The 21,785-nt window shown below is 36.7% G+C and overlaps 1 protein-coding gene across 2 annotated transcripts in view; it reads left to right on the forward strand.

The window, feature by feature from the left end:
* The window catches only part of LOC115209409 (putative ankyrin repeat protein RF_0381), a 144,694-nt gene that overhangs the window by 94,234 nt on the left and 28,675 nt on the right, over window positions 1-21,785 (forward strand). For both annotated transcript variants that reach the window (XM_029777816.2, XM_029777815.2), the window contains exon 2: window positions 19,133-19,377. The gene's annotated coding sequence lies outside the window, so the exon portion shown is untranslated. The remainder of the gene's footprint in view (window positions 1-19,132; window positions 19,378-21,785) is intronic.

Here is a 21,785-nt window from a genome sequence, read left to right on the forward strand (position 1 = left end):
ATATTGTGATTTGCTGTTTATGCCCAACTCAACTATGATTCGACTGATCTTTTATCAAAGGCATTTAAGCCATGACAGTCCCCTTTTTGTTTGTTTGTTATTACTTTTTGCAACGATATTGCATTCCGAACTACATTATTTGTTCCTTTTTTTTAAGGCGGTTGTGTGTAAGTTGAGGATGGTATGTTGGTTTGACTGTTATTTCTAGCAAGTCGGTCATATAGAGATTTCTCCGTAAGGCCGCGTAATGTATATGCGCGCGCGTGTGTGTAATCAGAGACATTATACCTTTGTATACTATACAATTATATTGCAAACACATTTTATGAACACTGGGTTTACTGAATATTACCGGCGAATTACGTTGAACGTTAGCGATTGTTTGTTTACATTACACATCCTGTCAGCTGAGTTTATTTCCACTTTGTTCGCCATCTTGCGTGTACAAAGTCCGGAAGATCTCCCAGAATGTGTGTGTGTGTGTGTGTGTGTGAGAGAGAGAGAAAAAGAGAGGGAGAGAGAGAGAGAGAGAGAGAGAGAGAGAGAGAGAGAGAGAGAGAGAGATGCAAAACAAAACAAAAAGTGTAAGACATCGAAGTGAAAAGATACGAAGTAACGATAAGAACGTGGAAAGAAATGTAAAGAACAAGCGACAGTCTGAAACCTAATATTTTTTGTGCCCTATAAGAAATGCACATAAATTGAAACACAGTCTTTTATTTATAGAATAAATTAGATTTGGAAATATGTATTCACGTTTGCTGAACTTAATCCTTCACATGGTCGTGCAGTTGGGATATAAACAAGGCATCGCTCTCTCGGCACTATCACTGCTTGTTTTTCTTTTTTTAGGGGAGTGATGATTCTCCCCACCCTCCTAGCCAATATCAACCTCCATTCAATAAAAAACGTGTTAGTTCAAATTCCGCCGATGTCCACTTTTTCTTTCATCCTTTCGGAGTCGATAAATTAAGTACCAGTGGCGTACTGGGGTCGATCTAATCGATTGGCCCCCTCCCTCAAAATTTCGAGCCTTGTTACTAGAGTAGAAACGAATAATCGTATTAAACGTATTAATTCTTTCTAATTCTGGCACAAGGTCAGCAATATTTATGGGAAGGGCCAGGTTACGTATATTGACTCTAATATTTGGCAAGTACATTATTTCATTGACCCCGAAAGGATGAAAGGCAAAGTCGATCTCAGTGAAAGGCAAAGTCGATCTCAGTGGAATTTGAACCCAGAAAATAAAAACGGAAGTAATGCCGCAAAGCATTTGGTCCTACTCGCTAACGATTCTACCAGCTTGCCGCCTCTACAATTCTTTCTCCTAAATGCACAGGACCTGAAATTTAGGGGGCAGGGATAAGTCGATTACATCGAGCCCAGTACTTGACTAGCATTCTATTTTATCAACCCCCCCAAAAGGGTGAAGGATAAAGCCGAACCTCGATAGAATTTCAACCTTGAACGTAAAGAGATGGAAGAAATGCCGCGAAGCGTTTTGTCCGGCGTGCTAACGATTCTACCTGCTCGCCGCCTTCTCAGTTTACGTACTAATAATGTCTGTCTTCCATCCTTTTGGTGTCGACAAAATAAGTACCAATCATGTACTGGGTCGATGAAATCAGCTGTTCCCCTCCCCAAAAATTTCAGCCCTTGTGCCTATAGTAGAAAGGATTATTTAAATATAGTAAGGTGGCGCCCTGGAAGAATCATTGGCAATGCCAAAGAAAATGCTTAGCGGTATTTCGTCTGCCGCTACGTTCTGAGTTCAAATTCCGCCGAGGTCGACTTTGCCTTTCATCCTTTCGAGGTCAATAAATTAAGTACCAGTTACGCACTGAAGTCGATATAATCGACTTAATCCGTTTGTTTGTCCTTGTTTGTCCCTTCTGTGTTTAGCCCTTTGTGGGTAGTAAAGAAATATGTATTTCTCTGCTCTTAAAGTTTTGAGTTCAAGTTCCGCCGAGGTCAGCTTTGCTTTTTCATCCTTTTGAGGTCGATAAAATAATATACTTGTCAAGTAGTGGGGTCAATGTAATCGACTAGTCCACACCCTCAAAAATCAGACCTTGTACTAATTAGCAGAAATAGTCATTTAGATACCTTAAATACAGTGAGTGGTTAACAACTTCATGAGTATAATTTCTATCACCCAATCAGATGTATGAAGCCTTGTCAGCGATCGTGTATGTATGCGAGCGTGCAAGGAGCCGCAAGTCATGGAATCGATATTTTACTACTTGCTGAGGGAAATATATTGAAAAGTACTTCAGCTGTTATATTGATAGATGCAAGCTGTTAACAATAATCCCATGTACCTGTAGACGCGGTGTCATTTATAGTACGTAAATGAAATGTACATTTTGTCCCTTTCTATGTTAGTGTCGTCACTTCCGATTGTTAGCTTTATTTTTGTATTTTACCTTTACTTTTTGGCATTCTATAATATCTAACACACACACACACGAGTGTGAGTTGTAAAATTATCCGTAATGCATTTATAACATTGTCACCAGTGACGATTTACCTGGAAAGTTTTCACCTTCATTACAATCGTGATTCAAAAGTCGCTAACATAATTCAAAAATGATCTTATTTATGTAATTCTATGAGTTGTTTAGGGACTCATCATGAAAAACTTTATTAAAGCCAAGTCTCTTAAAGATAAATTCAGAGCTGACAGAACCGTAGCTAAATTTGCATGTTTATGCGCCGGCTCGTCAACAGTCGCTCGTCTTTACAACAGAACCCATCAGCACAGGATGTGGTGGGGCGTTTAAATTCTTTTTTGATGCGTGACATTTTTCGACCATTAATTCCGTAGTGGCTAAAACTCTATTCCTATACTTCGGTGTATTTCGGGCCCTGTTACACCTTCACTGTATACAGAGCGGATCATTGAATGCTGCTCTTCTTTGGGGCAAACAGCAAGAAGTGCAGCTTTGGTTAACATAATAAGAAAGGCAAATTAATCGACGTTTCGAATTTTAACCACCGTTTCATTTTGTTGCTATATCTCCTCAATCAAGTTAAGTTCCTAAATTTTCAGATTAAATGCTTTCTGGATCATTAGTTGAGAAATGCCGTTTCAGAAAGCTTGGCTAGATTGAAAGGTTTTATGCCACACAAGACATTGTAGGAAGTCTTCTTTCTCTGCTTTTACTCCGGTGAAATCAATTTTAATGTATTATTGATTCATTATATGGTATTTTTTAACCACCTGGTATCACAATTGCTATGAGGTAAAAGTAGCTTGTAAATTGAATGCGCAAATAGGTTCAACGAATTCATCTGTGTTTAAACGACGTTGCACTTTTAATAAGCTTACAAAATGGTCGTTTTCGACCAATTCAACATATTTAAAAATCAAATATAAATATTGATTTCAAATTTTGGCACAAGGCCAGCAATTTCGGGAGAGAGTTAAGTCGATTACAACGACACCCTTCCCTCCATTGCTCAACTGGTACTTAATTTATTGATCCCGAAAGGATATAAGCAGAAGTCGACTTCAGCGGAATTTGAACTCAGAACATAAAGACAGACGAAATGCTGCGAAGCATTTTGTCCGGCGTACTGACGATTCTGCCAGCTTGCCGCCTTAAAAGCAAATGTAAATACTAGGAACTTTCTGCGAGTGCGAAGTTTGTTGGCTTCAAATGCGAAAAACAACTTGTGAAGGAAGCAATGAACAAGGAAAATAACTATGAATGGAATTAATTACTGTACAGTGATGGTGCTTACCAATTGTGTGTGTGTGTGTGTGTGTGTGTGTGTGTGTGTGCACGCGCGAATAAGTCTCCTAAGTAATAACAAATATCATAAATAGTATGTAATAATAATATTAATAATTTTTGAAACCCAAGAAACAACATTCTGTGCCTACACAACAATAGTTATATATTGGTATCGACAGAAAGAACTGCTGGTTGAAACACTGCCTACTTTTGAGCTTATAAGAATAGCTTAGCGACGAATGCAAGGAACCGTCTGTCGTAGTGTAAATAAGTTACTCCTGGGTCAATGAGAAAGAGTTTATTGACGTATAGACGTATATAATATGGTTAATCTAGCTCGGTTAACGTTAAACACCAAACGGATAAAAGTTTTTCATAAAGATTCGCTGCTTCAACAGGGAAAAAGATATAAAAATTATCTTGAAATCAGATTCACTGGTTCAGAAGGCGATATAAAATTTCTAATGTTTTACTCAAACTGCTTATTGTGCTATTGTTTACCGCCTAAACAGAATAGCTGCATTAACTTCTAGTCACAAAACTATAAAACCTTACAGTTGTCCTAACTGAGAGTTAAATCTTTCATTGGTCATTTTATTGCTTTAAATCAATATGGCGTTTTTCTAAATATTTGCATTGTAAAACGTTCGCCTGACTGTGTCTTATTATTTGGGAGGTGGTAAATGGACATTTCCAATTATCTAAAGCAACGAATATGCCACATAATACACATTTCCAGTTTGTAAAGTGTTGGGTTTGAGGCAAAGGTTATAACAACAAAAATTACTCAGCGTATTGGCTAAAACAGGAAAAAATATATAGATTACAGAGAAATCTTACAGAATTTCCTTTCTCGCTCTTAAAAGTGAACCGACATTTAAATTTCAAACAACAAAAAATAGTAAAAAGAGAAGAAAAGGCAGAACAAAGGAGAAAAGGAAGTACGATGAAATAATTTTCAAACATGATATAAACAGATTAATTACAGTAAAATGGAAAGAAAACTAGAAATACTACAAGATGAAAGAATACTAGAGTGGAACCTCTGGTCAGAAGAAGTTTGAGAAGTTCAGCTACCCACTTTGTTCTCTTTGTTCTGACTTAATTATAATTTCAGTTAACTAGTTGACCTAGTGGTGTCACAGATAGGTCAATTCATTTAAATATAAATGTTAATCATTAGTATATCTCGTAAAAAAAGAGTATTGTAACTTAATGCAAAGGGTAATAATCACTCTTTCCAAATGTGTATTAAAGGACAGCGATAGATTTTATTAAATTTTGTCTGAGCCTTGGTGCTGCACGCACAAAACAACTCGACAGCAACCAAAGAGCATAAGATTGGTTGGTTAAGTTTCTTTCAGTAACACAGTTGAATTATCATCTCATAAACAGATTGTCTCTCCCGGCCTCTCCCCCCTCTCTCTCTCTCTCTCTGTCTCTCTTCTTCTGTTACTTTAGTGGTCTCCGCTCCTCTCGTACCGCCTCTAATCAAGTCAGCCTGTCTTTCCTCTACTCATCACGTTTATTGTATTTCACACACCCGGCCTATTTGCTTTGTAATTCCTCTCGAGAACTGCAACCACCTGCAATCCTCTATTCACGGTTTAACTATCAATTTACAGTTTTATTATATTAGATATTTTTAAATTTATTTTGTATTTTAGGAGAACTTTATGGAATAAAACTAAAATCGTATTGGATTCAAATAAATGCTTATCTGCCATTTTTTAGCTTAACCAGGTTTTACGTTTTTTCATAATGTGAAAGGCTTTCTCCACTGTGCAAACTGTTTGGCATAATGGTAAAGCAATAAGAATAGCATGTTTAAAAGGAAAATATCGGGATCATTGCGTTTGAGCGAGTCCTGAAGTCTGTTTCCACAACCATTCTCTTCTTTGTTCCTTTCTAACCAGATTTAAGACTAAAGCAAGAGACTACTTCAACTTTCAAGTTTTCAATTTCAGTTCAGTTTAATGACCTTAACAAACTGCTTCAGTAATTCTTCTTTTGTAAGCTTCGCTATTTCTTGTGAATCAAGTGTAAGCTTCGCTATTTCTTGTGAATCAAGAGACTGGAAGTTTGTTTATTTTCTGCAGCAAATTAGTTTTCCAATAATGATATGAAGTGTAAGTAAAATATGGCACATGGACTGGCCTACCAAAATATTTTACTGCAGTTGAGCCACTAACTTTGGAACGGAATGCTCTGTCAACCATAATGCCAGGAAAGGGTTGGCTCGACATTAAATTTTTCCGCCAGTTGTTGAATTTTTTATTAAAAAAAAAACTTCCTTTGAATTGTTCTGCTTTGGTTTGGGATTATATAACACATTTAAGAGTCCTTGGATATGATTGTTTACATTCGTTACATCAGACTGAGACGTTTCAAGAGTTTGTGTCAGAGACTTGTTTTATTTGGAAAACACCATACGTAACTAGTTAAAAGTTCTTTCAAAGTTAATAGAAAAAACCTACAATTTGCAGTCTAATGTGTTCTACCAAGTATTACCATACTTGGAATAAGAGATGTCTTTGGTCTCTCATGAAAAACAAATTATTGATAGCTTTGACAGAGTCTCTAAAATGACTTGTGTCAGGGTCAACATTAAAGTTACTCACAACAAAATTTAGTTTATGTGCAGGCCAATAAACAAATGCAACTTTTGGATATTTGCATCCAATTCATTTTGTATCGTCCGGTCAAACAATTCCTTTTGAGTAATATTATTAATCCAACTGTGTCAAAAGAGGGTATGTCATGTGAAAATTCCTGCTTCCCAGAGAGATTAGTTCTTTCATTAGCAATTAATTGAAAATCCAGGTGGAACTTTGACCACAGAAACAATATCCTCTAATTTCTTCGTACAAATTTGATCAACCCGTTTTCCCCTTCGGGTAGACATGTAACGGTCAACCAAAAGATTTTTCTAAATGGTTTTCCAACGTCTTATCTCGACTTCAATGAGGCTTTGTATATTCCCAGTCGTGATATTTTCCCTACGTAAAGGGATGCCATGAATACCCCATAATTAAATGGTTGAAAGTACTGGATATGCTCTCTTTCGATTTCCCTCTATCAGCTGTTTCACAGCATCGTCAAACTAATGTATAATGCTCTTTTTCGGTTTCTTCTGATAGCCATAATGTTTGTCACATCTACTTCAGCATTTCTGTGCAATATGACTGGTAATATGACTCTTTGCAAAATTATGCTACTTAATATGCTTTATAAAAAGATATGATGTTAAAATCATTTTGTGACTCATAATATAACAAGCTGGAGAAGTTGCACAATACTTGAAAACTGTTCTTGTCATGTGTTAAGAATAAGTATGCCACAGTGAATATTTACTTAACCACGCGTAATGGACATTTTATGGTCCGGTACCATTGACACCAATGAAACTAGAATATGCACGTTGAATACAGTCAACTGTTAAATCTAGCGTGGAGCCAGAGCCGGGTCAAGATTTTGTAGGTCTCTGAGCTACAAATACCGTGAGGCTCTCAATAATATTTTAAAAAGCTCTTCTGGAGGTCCTCTAAATGATGGAGATCCCTGGGAGCCAGCCCTTGATGTATGCACCCTAACCCAGCACAATGTGGGGTTGATTCTTTGTTATTTTTTTAATTCTATTTTCAACTTTATTCTAGTCTCGATATCTGAAGTTTCACTTTCATTCAATTTCCTCTTTTTCATAAACTTTCTGTTGTCCATATTTGAAAGCAAAAGTTAAAAACAAATTTAGATTGTCCTGCAAACCAGCAGTCATGCTTAAGTCATGTTACTGTGACATTAGCGAAACGATAACGAATCTTAATATTAATTAGTAGTCCTGTAGCAATATTTTTGAACCAATACTTTAATATTTCTTAAGTTGACAATATGTTACAGTGGGGTCCTGTAATTAGTCGGTTGTACATCAACTGATATTTTTTAAGAGTCTCAAGTCATAACAGTTCATGTAATGTTACACATTCTAAGCTGTTACTGTCCTCAGTAGCCTTATAACCGTAGCCACAGTCAAATCAAATCACATTTTAAAAGCTCGGATGTATAAATGTTTGAGAATCACTTCCCTGTTACCCAATAACGCAGAAAAGTAACAAATCTTCTTTGTTTAACTTATGGTAGTCCGGATATTTGTGAATAGTGTGCTACTTAATGTATAGGTTTGTGTACAGATGCACTTACACTTGTGTAACAGATGCGTTATGTTACTTAACAACTGCTAAACTTAAGCGAGTTGCGTTTGGGTCGCGTTTGTTAGTACCTACATAATCACAGATAAATAGTTTAGATACACGTACACATATAACGCCTTTAAAAGCTGTTTATATCAACAATATGTTTTTTAAAGTGGGGTGTATAGCAAATACTATTAATCTCCCATGTCGTAGCTAGAATGTGTGCCCCTATAACCACCACCACCACCACCACTACCACCGGGCAACCCTTGAGTTTTCCGCCTCCCCACTCCCAGTCCCTGGACCATTACAGCCTATGCAGATTTATAGAGCAGACCCCAAAATGCAGCCCCCATAAAAGGGTCGGCCGGGACAGACCGCCCCCCACGTCATTAACTAAGTTACTGTTAACCTCATTATTTAACTAAATACTTTATCAATCCCATAGCGTAAAAGTAAAAATCGACCCGGACGTAACTCAATAATACAGCAAAGCATTTAGTCTGCGCTTATTGGTTCTGCCACGCAAACCTGCTACCAGTAATATGCGCTGATAAAGTTTTATGAAAGTAATACAGTATACGAGTCACATTCACACACACACACACAGAGGCAAGCAGCCGGGTTGGCAGAAAGACAGATAGATAGATAGATAGATAGATAGATAGATAGATAGATAGATAGATAGATAGATAGATAGATAGATAGATAGATAGATAGATAGATAGATAGATAGATAAGTTTCTTTATTGGCCACACAGGGCTGCACACAGATAGGACAAGTTACAAGGTAGAGCTTTTCTTTTGGGGGATGAAAAAAACAAAAAACAAAAGAGAAAAAAAGGGGTGGCGTAGGTTTTCGATCAAGAGGGATCGTAAAAGGGAAGAAAAGAACAAAAATAAATAAATAAAATAAAAAATAAAAAGAATAGATAGATAGATAGATAGATAGATAGATAGATAGATAGATAGATAGATAGATAGATAGATAGATAGATAGATAGATAGATAGATAGATAGATAGATAGATAGATAGATGGATAGACACATATTCACACTTTAACACTTATACATGTACTTTTAAACACATTTACAAATTACATTTAGTTTATTAAATAAATGACACAAATAACTATTTGACACGAAAGTCGGCAATGCGCTTTATTATTCACATATATAAAAGGAAAACCCTGTTTTCTTTGTCTTGGCACACCTACGACCACACGTCATTTGTTAAGCTTGAGTTGATTGTTTTTGTTTTTAAAAGACGTTGACTTAATTGTTTTTAGTTTCTTGTTTTCTTTTTCCGAGACACAATTACAGATTTTCAACGAAGTGTTGGGTTACAATCATTAAAGTCTTTCTCTAAATTATTGATATTTACTCTATCAACCACAGTTGATTGGCTGAAAAAACAAAATCGAGCCAGGCTAGATTTGAATTTAATAAAATAGATACATTTTGGTTTTAGCTTCCTCCAGCATCCTGATAATAGTAATAATTATGATTTCTCTTGACAATTTTTATGATTTCGCATGACAATTTCTTTTAAATTTCTTTGAAATAATATTTTTAAAAAAACATTTAAACGATTTAATTCATTTCATAAGATACTGGTATCGTAAATCCTCGAGTATAGTCCACCCTTGAATATAATACGCAAGGGATTTTTAGGGGGCTGTACCTCTGAAAAAACTAAACCTTGTGTATGATACGCACCCCTTCTCTAACTTGAGTCAAGGAGGTCTATATAACGTCCTTGGTTTGTAAAAATGTATACGGTATCGTCCTTTATTATTATTGAATATATAATATAATGCAAACGTGTAGCTTTTTTGAGTATTTTGTTTGCAGAAAATAAAGAAATAACAGTAATAACAGTAATAACGTTTAATAAATGTTGCTTATTGCAAGTTATGGATGATTCTTTTATGACTTCATTGCTTTCAGGCTTAGCTTAAGGTATTTTCGTGCCCGACATCACAAAATGCGTCTGAATAAACATTGCCGGACAGCAAATAGAGACTCGGACATTGCTTAGAAAATAATTTTCATTTTTAACCTCGTGTATAATACGCACTTGGGAATTTTGACCTTTAAATTTTGGGGGAAAATGCGGATTATACTCGAGGATTTATGGTACGCGTTTTATCAATCTTGCATCTTTAATTTAAATCTTGTAATGATTTTGTGCACGTTTGCTCGCCGGTATCGCCTAAATTGTAATAACAGTGTATAGCAAATAGATGAGAGAAAGAAAAATATTAGTTAAAATGGCTCTGTATTTTCATCGTCACAGTGTAAGTTACAACTTCTTCGAGTTGTTGGTATACGCAGATTAATTATTTATTTATTTGCCTCTGGCCTGTAAGTGTTATTTCCTATTTGCTTCAGTCTAGAAATCAAAGGAAATGACTACTATTCCCTTCAAACTTCGCTTCTGTGACCTGGACATCAATGATTTGAAACTGACCTATTCTCCATTACATTTCAGACAGATTCAGCACTGAGTTGCTGAAGTAGAAATATCGCTATAGCAAATATTCTACTCAATACCACAGATTTGCTTCTCGGTTGCTTGACCATAACCATTTGAGCATGTCTCTTAGTGGTTGACAATATATGTTCTCTGGTCATGAGCAGGAGTAGCGGGGGAGCATTATAGCCATGTGTTGTGAGGGATTCTTTAGGGATTTGATTAAATGTTACAAAAGCAAAGTTTGAAGAAAATATTTCTTGAGGTAAGTAAATAGGAAATAATAGTTGCTACCCAAGGACAAAAATTATGTTATACAGTGTTATTTGCCATTCTGTTATACATTCTGTGGGTAGTTCAGTTAATTTTTTGTGACTGCTAGAAGAATAGATGACGGAAGGAGAGAGAAAAAGGGTAAGACGATTTACCTCTGTGTGTTGACAAGTAGAGAGGTTGAAAGTTGTATAGTCGCGCGACGACAACCCATAAGCAAATGGAGAAAAGGAGATGCTCTTCGGCTATACAATAAGCGACCAAAAAAGGTAAAACCGATTTTAGGTTGTCTTTTATCTGTCCCTAATCAACTCGAAAGGTAACAGGTTAACAATTGACACTCATAAATCTCTTAGTACAAAAGCCGAGAGAACAATAAAAAGGAACTGGTAGAAAAACCTGGGCTAGGTTTCGAATCTTCGTTAATAATTTAGGAAGGTATTCGTTATCATTTTTTTTTTTCTATCGAGAGATAGAGAACTAGCTCGGGTAGGCCCGAAGGAACGAAACAATTATTCAAAAGAAGGACCAGAACTAATTAAATCGATCATAAATATTTTGCTGGTACGTTTAATGGACTCCAGCGAGACGGAAGGCAAATTCGACCCCAACTTTATCAGTTACCTCGATACTAAATTTCACGAGACGAGTTTCTTTACATGCTTTTTATCTTTCATCTTATCTAATTCATTGGAGTATATTTCACAACGGAGACTCTTGTAACCTGTTGTTGTTGTTGTTGTTGGTGGTGGTGGTGGTGGTGGTGGTGTGTATGAGGTGGGGGGCTGTAGTTTAACCCTAGGTAAGCCCTGGTTATTGACAGACAAATGGGATGGAATTTAGTTTTAAGGCGTTTTAACAGCGATCATTCCGTCATTTATTCTAGCTAGTTATATTAAGCTCCCTCCAGTCTGAGAGAGCTTTAAACACAACCCCTCTTCTTCCGACTAAACTTTCTTACATTGTCTAAAGGTCATATATCTATAGATAAGTTGATTGAATCGACTGTGAACTGCTACTTGTATTATCAACTTGGGAGGAAAGATTTGAAAAGTCAAGATGCGTAGATATGAAACTAAAGAGACGTAAATGCTATAAAAAAATTTAGCCATTCTATCACTATCAGTTCTGCCATGAACTGTTCTTTGCTCTTGTGAACTCTGAAAGAAATCCTCTCTAATGATCAATAATATTACGTCGTTTAGATACCACTGCAGATCTGCTCTTCATGTAGCTGTTCAAGGAACAATACATTGGACATGAACCCAGCACTGAAAGCTAAACAAATAAATTTTATAGTACCGCTGATATCACTGAACTACTCTCCCAGCCTTAACTTCGTTGAACTCTATTGAGTTGGATGCTGGGTGTTGTGATTCGGCCGCAAGTACAAGGCAATGGTTGCCATAATAGAATCTCTGTATACCTGAACTAGCAACTAAATATCCCTTATTTTACGTACCCCCTATCTCTTTAAAACAAAAGGTAAGAACGCATTAGATAACGTAATGTAGCACACACTCTCCCATAAAAGAAGATCGTATTTGCTGTTGTTGTTGTTAAGCAACAAGACGGGTAAGGGCGATTAGATGATGGTCTAGGACTTAGGGGCGGGAGACTCCAGACCTTGGAAAAAAAAACTTTGGTCGTCTTGTTGTAGTTGAGGGCTCTTCGTTGACGCCCGACACCACTGGGAGGTGGCTCTCGAAGTCGCTGGAAATGGAGATCTCCAGGTCCAAATTCTTGGACGGATCGTATTTGCTTGAATACATTTGATCATAGGTCTAATCAGTTAGAACTTACTAGGGACTAAACGATAACTCAATGGCAGGAACAGTTTATGAAACGTTCAACGATACTCTGCTGCTCGATTGCCCAAACTCTTATTTTTCTGAATTGGAAGATTCATTTATCAACAAAAATATAACTATATCAAATAGTAAAGACAGAGTAGCTGGTTATTCATGCCAGGCGATCTAATATTTGCTTCACATAAAAAAAAAATTGTAGTTTCAGTAAGGATTTATAGTGATGTAATAGCAAAATAGACCGAATATTCACAATAAGAAAGGAAAGAGGGAAGTTAAATCACAAAGTAAAGATTAATTCACAAAGGTTTATTTAGAAGGTTGTACTCAAAAGTAAAGACTTTCGTGTGAGGATGAATAAGGAGCTTTGTTTAAAATGATGTGGGGCATAGCATTGATGAGCCAGCATAGGATTACCCATTGTGCGATTGTAATTCCTTTGCACGAGTAAATTAAACAGGAACAGACGAATAAGCCAACAGCTGAATACTTATATATCATATTACGTGCGTGCGCGCGCACGCGGGTGTGAGTGTAAAGGTATATATAATTAAGAAACGTATATATGATAATGATATATGCATGTAGTAGTAGTTGTTGTAGTTACAGCAACAGCAGCAGTAGCAACAGCGGCAGCAACTTCAGCAGCAGCAGCAGCAGCAGTAGTAGTAGTAGTAGTAGTAGTAGTAGTAGTAGTAGTGAGGTGTCTGCAAATCAACAAAGAATAAAAGTACTCAAGGCAGTATTTATTATTTCATATTACAAAGTTACTAACTTGCAAAGTTTCATCGTAAGTTTTTAGTGGCACTGATACTATATACATACGCATATATACGTGTGTGTGTGTGTGCATAGGAGGAGAGAGAGAGAGACAGACAGACAGAGGCTTATAACTTTCAGAGTTGAAACCGATTCCAATAAGAGACATCTTTCATTAAAAACATTTTAACCCTTTCTTCAAGTTTTCAATGCACTTTTCATTTCCTTCAAGTTTTTTCAACAAAGCCTTTTCAAATTGAGATACAATTATACAAATGTTTCGTTCTACATTTGCAATCAGGTTTTTCATTTTTTGTTTTTTTTTGTTTTGATATCTAATGCGTTGGCATTGTCCTTATTCACGGTCCGAATTGCTTTGTTGAAGAGTCAAAGGCAAAGCTGAGCTATCCATGTACAGACCATTTATACATTTTTTCAAAACCATTATCAATTCTGTGCAGTGTCTTGGAGACAAAAGTAGGATCTAAATAAGTTTTCGGCTACTAGTAATTCTGTTTTACCATTTAGTTCTCCCATATCGCAATAGCATTTTATATTCCACTCTGGCAAAGTCGCAACATTCTTTTAGCTATGTTACATGAACTTTGTGCATGTGAAAAAACTAAAACTTTCGTAACAAGTGCTTTGCTATGAAGCATAAAAAGCTATTCAGACACGTTTTTGTACAACATGTATAACCCAACCCATGCTAACAGTGTCTTATCCAATTTTGTTCTATAATCGGATATAAAAATGTTGTTTTTCCTTTTCTGTGTTCATTGACAAAAGTGTTGTTACAATAGTCTCCAGAAAATCCAGCAACTTTTTACATAAACCCGTATTTGTTAATAACCGAGGTTAAGATCTCAGTCGCCTTATTTGGGTCCACTCCCTCTGCGCGGCACTTTGGGCAAGTGTCTTTACTTGGATCAGCCAATGCGTTATAAGTGAATATTTGGTAGACGGAAATCGTACAGAAGCTTGTCACACGCGCACACGCGCGCGCGCGCACACACACACGCACACACACATACACATAAACACACATATGCATGTGTACTTACATGTGTGTGTGTGTGTGTACGCATGTTTGAGTCGGTACTTACATTTGTTTATGTCCATCAACTTAGCGGTTCGACAAGAATATTTCGATAAAACAACTACCGAAATTTATAGCACACGTACTGGAATAGATATGACTAAGTCCCTGACAGCAGTGTCACAGCATGGCTGCAGTGCAGTGACTGAAGCCAAAATGTCCAAAATAACTTCACTTGTACTTCCTGATCAGGAATTAGTTCCGAATAATGTAAAAGGTATCATCTCTTCAACATCTTTATGGTTCGAAGTAACAACAGAAATTGTCACAAAGTTTGTCACTTGCTAGATATTTATCTAGCTCAGACTTAGCCATCGGCACTATTACATTCAAAATAATGGAGAAAGAATTAAAGAATTTAAGATTGCCACTTCCTTTTCTCTTTCATTTCATAAAAGAAAGAAAATATATATAATTTTTTTTTCTGTTTAGCCTTTAAATGTTTATAACGGTTCCATGAAATCTATTTTCAGTCTTAGTCGCAATTTAGTTTCGTTCGCTTAGTTCTTCCATTTAGTGCTCATTCTCTTTTTAATTGTTCTGGGTATCAAGGCGGCGAGCCTAGCGGAATCGTTAGCACGCCGGACAAAATGTTTAGCGGAATTTTTTCCGATTCATTACGTTCTTAGCGCAAATCCCGCCGATGTCAACTTTGCTTTTCATCCCTTCGGGGTTGATAAAACAAAGTACCAGTCAACCACGGGAGTTGATGTAATCGACTTGCCCCTCCTCTCAAAACTGCTAGCCTTATACCAGAATTAGAAAGAATTGCTCTAGACTTTATCTAATCAGTTCTGGTTGGCTGGAAGGTTGTAGCCTAGGCAGTATTTGAAAAAAAAACTGTACTTTCCAAAATTGTTATGGCACGTTTAACCATATTAATCATATGTCACATCTTGTCTAACCGTAACCCTATATGTTTTGAAGGACACAACTGTAGGGAAGTAATGGAGTTATAACTATTAAAGAATTTTAATCGAGCATAAAGTTAACAAGCGAAGATGTAAGCGATGTGCGTCGGCAATTTCTAACTTTTTATGCGATGTGCACCAGCAATTTCTAACTTCCCTTGCGAAGAGCGCCAGTGTTTTTAACTTTCCATGTGAAGTGTACCAGAACTTTTTAATATTCCCTGTGAAGTGTACCAGTTATGTTTTGTTTGATCTCCGTGCACCACGAGCTCAAAAATATTGAGAACTCCTGCCCCAGTGATTCTGCCACTCCATGGCCATTATATGTGTTGATAATGAAGGTGGCGAGCTGGCAGAATCGTTAGCCCGCCGGACAAAATGCTTAGCGGAATTTCGGCTGCCGCTACGTTCTGAGTTCAAATTCCGCCGAGGTCGACTTTGCCTTTCATCCTTTCGGGGTCGATTAAATAAGTACCAGTTACGCACTGGGGTAGATGTAATCGACTTAATCCGTTTGTCTGTCCTTGTTTGTCCTCTCTGTGTTTAGCCCCTTGTGGGTAGTAAAGAAATAGGTATTTCATCTGCTGCTACGTTCTGAGTTCAAATTCCACCGAGGTCGACTTTGCTTTTCATCCTTTCGAGGTAGATAAATAAGTACCAGTTGTGTACTGGGGGATCGATGTGATCGACTATCACCCTCCCCACAAAATCCAGGCCTTGTGCCTATAGTAGAAAAGATTATTATATGTGTTGATAACATATCAAATTTTCTCAGTTCAACGATAGATTTAACAATTACTCCAGTAACTGGTTTCGAATCTTGGCACAGGACCAGTAATTTTAAGGTGTTTGTGGGGAGTAGGTAAACTGATTAGATCGATCCCCAGTGTTCAACTGGTACTTATTTTATCAAAACCCCCACCCAAAAAATAAAAGCAAAGTCGACCTTGGCGGAATTTTAATCCAGAACGTATAAAGGCAGAAGAAATGAAAAGCCGCTAAGCGTTTTCTTCGACACGCCAACGATACTATCAACTCACCGCCTTTGTAATAATTCTTTCTATTATAGACACAGGCCTGAAACTAAAGGGGAAAGGGGGTAAGTTGTTTACATTACCTTCAGTGTTCAACTGATACTTATTTTATCGTTCCCCAAAAGGATGAAAAGCAAAGTTGGCTTCGGTGTAATTTGAACTCAGAACGTAAAGCCGTGCTAAGCATTCTGCCAACTCACCAGCTATTAAAATGATATGATTCTCAATCTTGATCACTGTGTATAATCATCATTGCCAAGAACTGATACTTGTAGACATTCTCAGGCATTTCCTATTTAAAAGTTACCCGCAAGCTATTGTCAGTTTTTACTTACAAAGGCAAAAATCGACAAAAACTAAAAAGGACTTAGGTCACAAGTTAAGTAATGAATCAACGACCTGTTGACATAGCTGAGTAACTTCCAAGTTTTTCATCCCGTAAAATATTTCTTTTGTTTGATTAGCTTGTTTCTGTTGTGTTGCGTTAGACATGTATTGAATGAAAGTAGACGAAAGCACGTACTTCCTAATAATCATCAAAGCTCGATGAATAATAACATAACAGCACGCTGAGTTGCATTAGTAAAGTAAATGAAAGAGATACATCCTTTATCAAGGTGTGTAGTCAGTTGGTTGATCGAATATCAAAAGTGAATTCTTCGAATTTCAAGCTTTGCCAGCTGCTACAAATAACCGGGGACATTATGCCAGAGAAAGGAGTAATAAATGGACCACTCAAACAGTAAAAGTTTCTTAATTCTACTCTCTGTAAAAAGGTTATTATCGATTGCAGATCAGATCTATTCGTGAAGATCGGGAAGGTAGTAAAGGCCTGTGTTGGCATGGCCTGGATTAGAAATCAGACTAAAGAAATGTGTGTTGTTAAAAAACAAAAAAAAAGAAGTCTAATCTTTCGTATTTTTGTTTTGTCTTTAATATATATATTTCTTTATTGCCCACAAGGGGCTAAACATAGAGGGGACAAACACGGACAGACAAAGGGATCAAGTCGTTTACATCGACCCCAGTGCGTAACTGGTACTTAATTTATCGACCCCGAAAGGATGAAAGGCAAAGTCGACCTCGGCGGAATTTGAACTCACAACGTAACGACAGACGAAATACGGCTACGCATTTCGCCCGGCGTGCCAACGTTTCTGCTAGCTCACCGCATTCGTTTTGTCTTTAATATAGTCAGTGTTTCATCTCGCAACGAGACATTAGACATCTCTCCATTTATAGTAATCGGTTGCAATCTGAGAAGATCTAAAACTGATAAACGTAACTTTCTTCATATTCAAACTAATTGGTACAAAAAAAAAAAATTCCTCAACTAAAGCGATTCAATGACAATAAACAATAATCGTTTTCAAAGGGGTGAGCTGGCAGAATCGTTAGCATGCTTGGCGAAATGTTTAGCGGTATTTCGTCTGCCTTTATGTTCTGAGTTCAAATTCCGCCGAGGTCGGCTTTTCCTTTTATCCTTTCGGGGTCGATAAATTAAGTACCAGTTACGCACTGGGGTTGATGTAATCGATTTAATCTCTGTCCTTGTTTGTCACCTCTATGTTTAGCCCCCTGTGGGCAATAAAGAAATAAATAAGCAATAATCATTTTCAATGCAATATTTATTTAAAGTGGAGTAAATTTGATTTTATTTCTGGATACATGTTACATAAAACGTATTTTGTGTCGAAAAGAGATCAGTTGAGAAATTAATGTAAAGCGAAAATAAAAATGTCCAAAAACTGAAAGGGAGAAATAAAAATATTTTGCGTAATAATAATAATAAACACTCTAAATTAGTTTATACATGAATGATCATGCATTACAGTGTATGTGCGGTATTGTGTGTATATATTTATTTAAGGATACACATCTAAGTGTATGTGTGTGTGTGTGTGTGTGTGTATGTATATGTTTTGTTGTGTATGTAGGTTATTTCGTTGTATTAAAGTAATTGGAAAGGACTGATGTTTACCTAGTGTACTATAAAATATTCCAAGTGTGATGATAATCACACCCACGCACGCGCGCGCATACAAGCAGGGATGGGAGAGGGAGTAATTTGTAATTTTAAGACGCATTGTGAAGATATCAGTTTGTAGCACATCATTTTTGTGCAAGCAGCCCACTGAACATTCGTCATAAACTACTTCTGTGGTATGTCTGTTTTATGTTTGTAGTATTTGTTTTCTCATAGATTCCTCACGCCAGCATAATCGATGCCTTTTTTTTTTTATCTTCATTGAAATCATAAACATTTTTGTTGTACATCATCTCTGTAACACTGTATCGACCAGACTATCGAATGTTATTATACACCATTGATCACAATGCGCTTTCAGTTCTTTCTTGATTGCGCCTTTCTTTTCCATTTTAGTTCAAATCATTTAACAAAATTGTCCTCCCATCGTTATTGAGGCCTGCCGAGTGGTCCTGCACGAAGACGTATTTGAAAGCTACAGCAATACATCTTCACACAGGACGAAAAAGCCTGTAAAATATCAGTTTCAAATTTTAGCACGAGACCAGCAATTTCGGGAAAAGGAGTGGGTTGATTATATTTACCCCAGTGCTCGTTTGGTACTTATTTTATCAACCCCGAAAGGATGAGAGGCAAAGTCAAACTTGGCGGAATTTGAACGCAGAATGTAAAGACGGGCGAAATGCCGCTAAACATTTTACCCGGCGTGCTAATGTTTCTGCCTGCTTGCCGCCTTAATAGCCTATAAAATATCAACACAGATTAAATACTACTGAATTTTAGAGATTTCAATTTAATTATATCTTTAAAATTTGTTTTGTTTTCAATTATCTTATATTTTTTCTCCTATAGGCTACAATCGTTGAGATTGGATAAAGAATTCATATTTATGGAAGAACAAGCATTTTGTTGATTATCGGGATGAACTGACAATACTTCAACTACCGAAATAGTAACAACTACAAATACATCAGCTCTAGAAGAAGAACCAAAGAATAATATTAATACCAATCCAAGAGAGAACAAAGCATTAAATCATCCGTTATTTGTGAATGTCTAGAGACAAACATTTAACATAACATTTTACATCGCTGAAAGTAAGTATAGTCGTTAATAATTCTTTTTATGTATTACAATGAGTCACATTCGTTCGCCATCTCTACTCCTCCCCTCCTTCTCTACCTCCTCCTCTTCTTCTTTTTCTTCTTCTTCTTCTTCTTCTTCTTCTTCTTCTTCCTTCCTTCCTTCCTTCCTTTATTCATTCCTGTATTTTCTTTTCGAGTTAGCGAGTTTTTTCACCAACTTTGATCCCACAAGTTACTTAGTATTCACGCAAAGACGTATGCTTATACACATGCACACAAATTATTCATACGCAACGGTAGCAATTTCCCTTACTTTTTCTCTCAAAATGTATCTGTTTGTGTATATTTGGAGTAGAAAGGCGAATATATATGCGGTTGCATATTTGCTTCTTCATCGTTCCCTCTCTCTCACTCCTTCTCCTCGACTCTCTCATCGGTGACACGTGACGAAAGAGAATCTATCTTTCTGTCCGTTACCTTCCTAAAGACAACACGTTGTTATACTGTCTCCTCTCATAAGCTCGTCTTCCTAGCGTTCATAATAATTTTTCTATCGTCTTGGTTTAACAGCCCTCACCGTTTGTTTTTACTGTTTTGTTCTCACTGTCCTGTTCTTGTTACCACTTTCACCCTCCGCAAAAAATCGCAAATTTTATTTAATTTGCTTTGCGGGAAGGATTGTTTCAACTAAGTCGCGTATTGTCCTTGCCTTCGTAACGCGGAGTACATGAAACAGGGACAACTGAAGAAGGGGAATATTCTTTATGTTGCATGTCTCGTTTCTCTGTTTGTTTTTGTTTCTTTTTTTCGTTCTTCGAAAAATAAGTACGTTTCTATGTTTTTGTTTTTATATTTTCCTTTCTTATTGTGTTCAACGTTTTTTGATGTCATGTACCCATATATGCATGTATATATACATATATATGTAGGTATGTACATATATGTATGTATATATGCATATATTTATATATATATATATACATATATATATATATATATATAATATATATATATATATATATATATATATATATATAATATATATATATATATATATATATGCGCGCACGCGTGTGTCTGCATGCATGTATGTATGTATGTATGTATGTATGTATGTATGCGTGATAGTCGCCCAATATCACCAGCTTAGAAATTTCCAACAAAGTCACTTCTTAACTTGTAAAATTGATGAAGTGAAAGGTCAGCTTCAATGCCTGTAGGTTGATGGGCTTTAAGAAAAACGTGAATCCTAAAATTTTATGATATTGGAGCGGCATTGAGCATTCTGGGGTGGTTGGGGAATGTTTAGTGCGAGTTCAGTGAAGTGAGACACAGTAATGGTGACAAGAAAAGGAAACAAAGATAGGCATGGATGGAAGTGGTAGGCTGTTAGTTAATTCAGACAAGCAAAGATCATTGTTGTAGTAGTAGTAGAAGAGACAAAGGGAAGAAATAATGTCTGTTAGCTACTGACTGCGACGTGTGGGTGATTGAGGTTCAATCGAATGGTTTTCTTTACTATGTGATCGAGAATGTTAGAGTGTGTGACACTGTCCCAAACATGTAATCAATACTTTGATGTATTTCAACCTAATCATCAAAACTGAAGTATGTCCCAAATTTTTAAATGAAATTCTTGTATTTATGATGAGGTTTTGACAGTGTGTATGTATGTATGTATGTATGTATGTATGTATGAAATGAATGTATATGTGTGTGTGTGCGTGTATGCGTTTTTTCGCGGACGTGCATTTGTATATATAAACCAGAGGTTGTGAGGTGAAACACCTAAAGTAACTTTTATGGTTTTAGTTGCTATTCATGAGGTTTTGTGATCGTCGTCGCCGTCGTTGTTGTTGCTTATCTTTAGGTCAATCTTGATTAAGTAAACCTATGATCAAAGCCATTCAAGCCATGACCATCCCGTTTTTCTTTTCTTCCGACACATTCTCCAAGGTGTCTCTTTTTAAGAGTGCAGGATGTAATATGAGGCAGTTTTTTGATGTTACACAGTTAACTAAATGTTTGTGCTCTTGAAAGAAATTAGGTTGTCACGTTCAAATTAAACGGTGCTCTTAAGATCTGTCTGTGTATATTTGGTGTGCGGTGTTTCGGTTTGTCTGTGGGTAGCTTCTACCTGAGGAATGTTAAAGGAGTGTGTGCTGCTAGATGTGATAGTGTGTTGGTTGTTAATGTGTACTCTTGTGTGGTGATACGACTAAACATTGAATGCATCAGAGTGAATAGCTGCAACGATGCGGTCTCCTTGCTAGGAAACCGAGTCCAGAAATGAGAGACTAGTAAATACAACAGACGGGAAATTTTGCTAGGCGGTTAAAATGGCAGACATGACCGAAAGTTTTACCAATGTCATGTGAAATGGTATTGTTTCCGCCAATGTTTTCGAAGACCAAAACCAC

This window comes from Octopus sinensis, linkage group LG3 (genome assembly GCF_006345805.1).
Source record: "Octopus sinensis linkage group LG3, ASM634580v1, whole genome shotgun sequence".
Classification (NCBI taxonomy): Eukaryota; Metazoa; Mollusca; class Cephalopoda; order Octopoda; family Octopodidae; genus Octopus; species Octopus sinensis.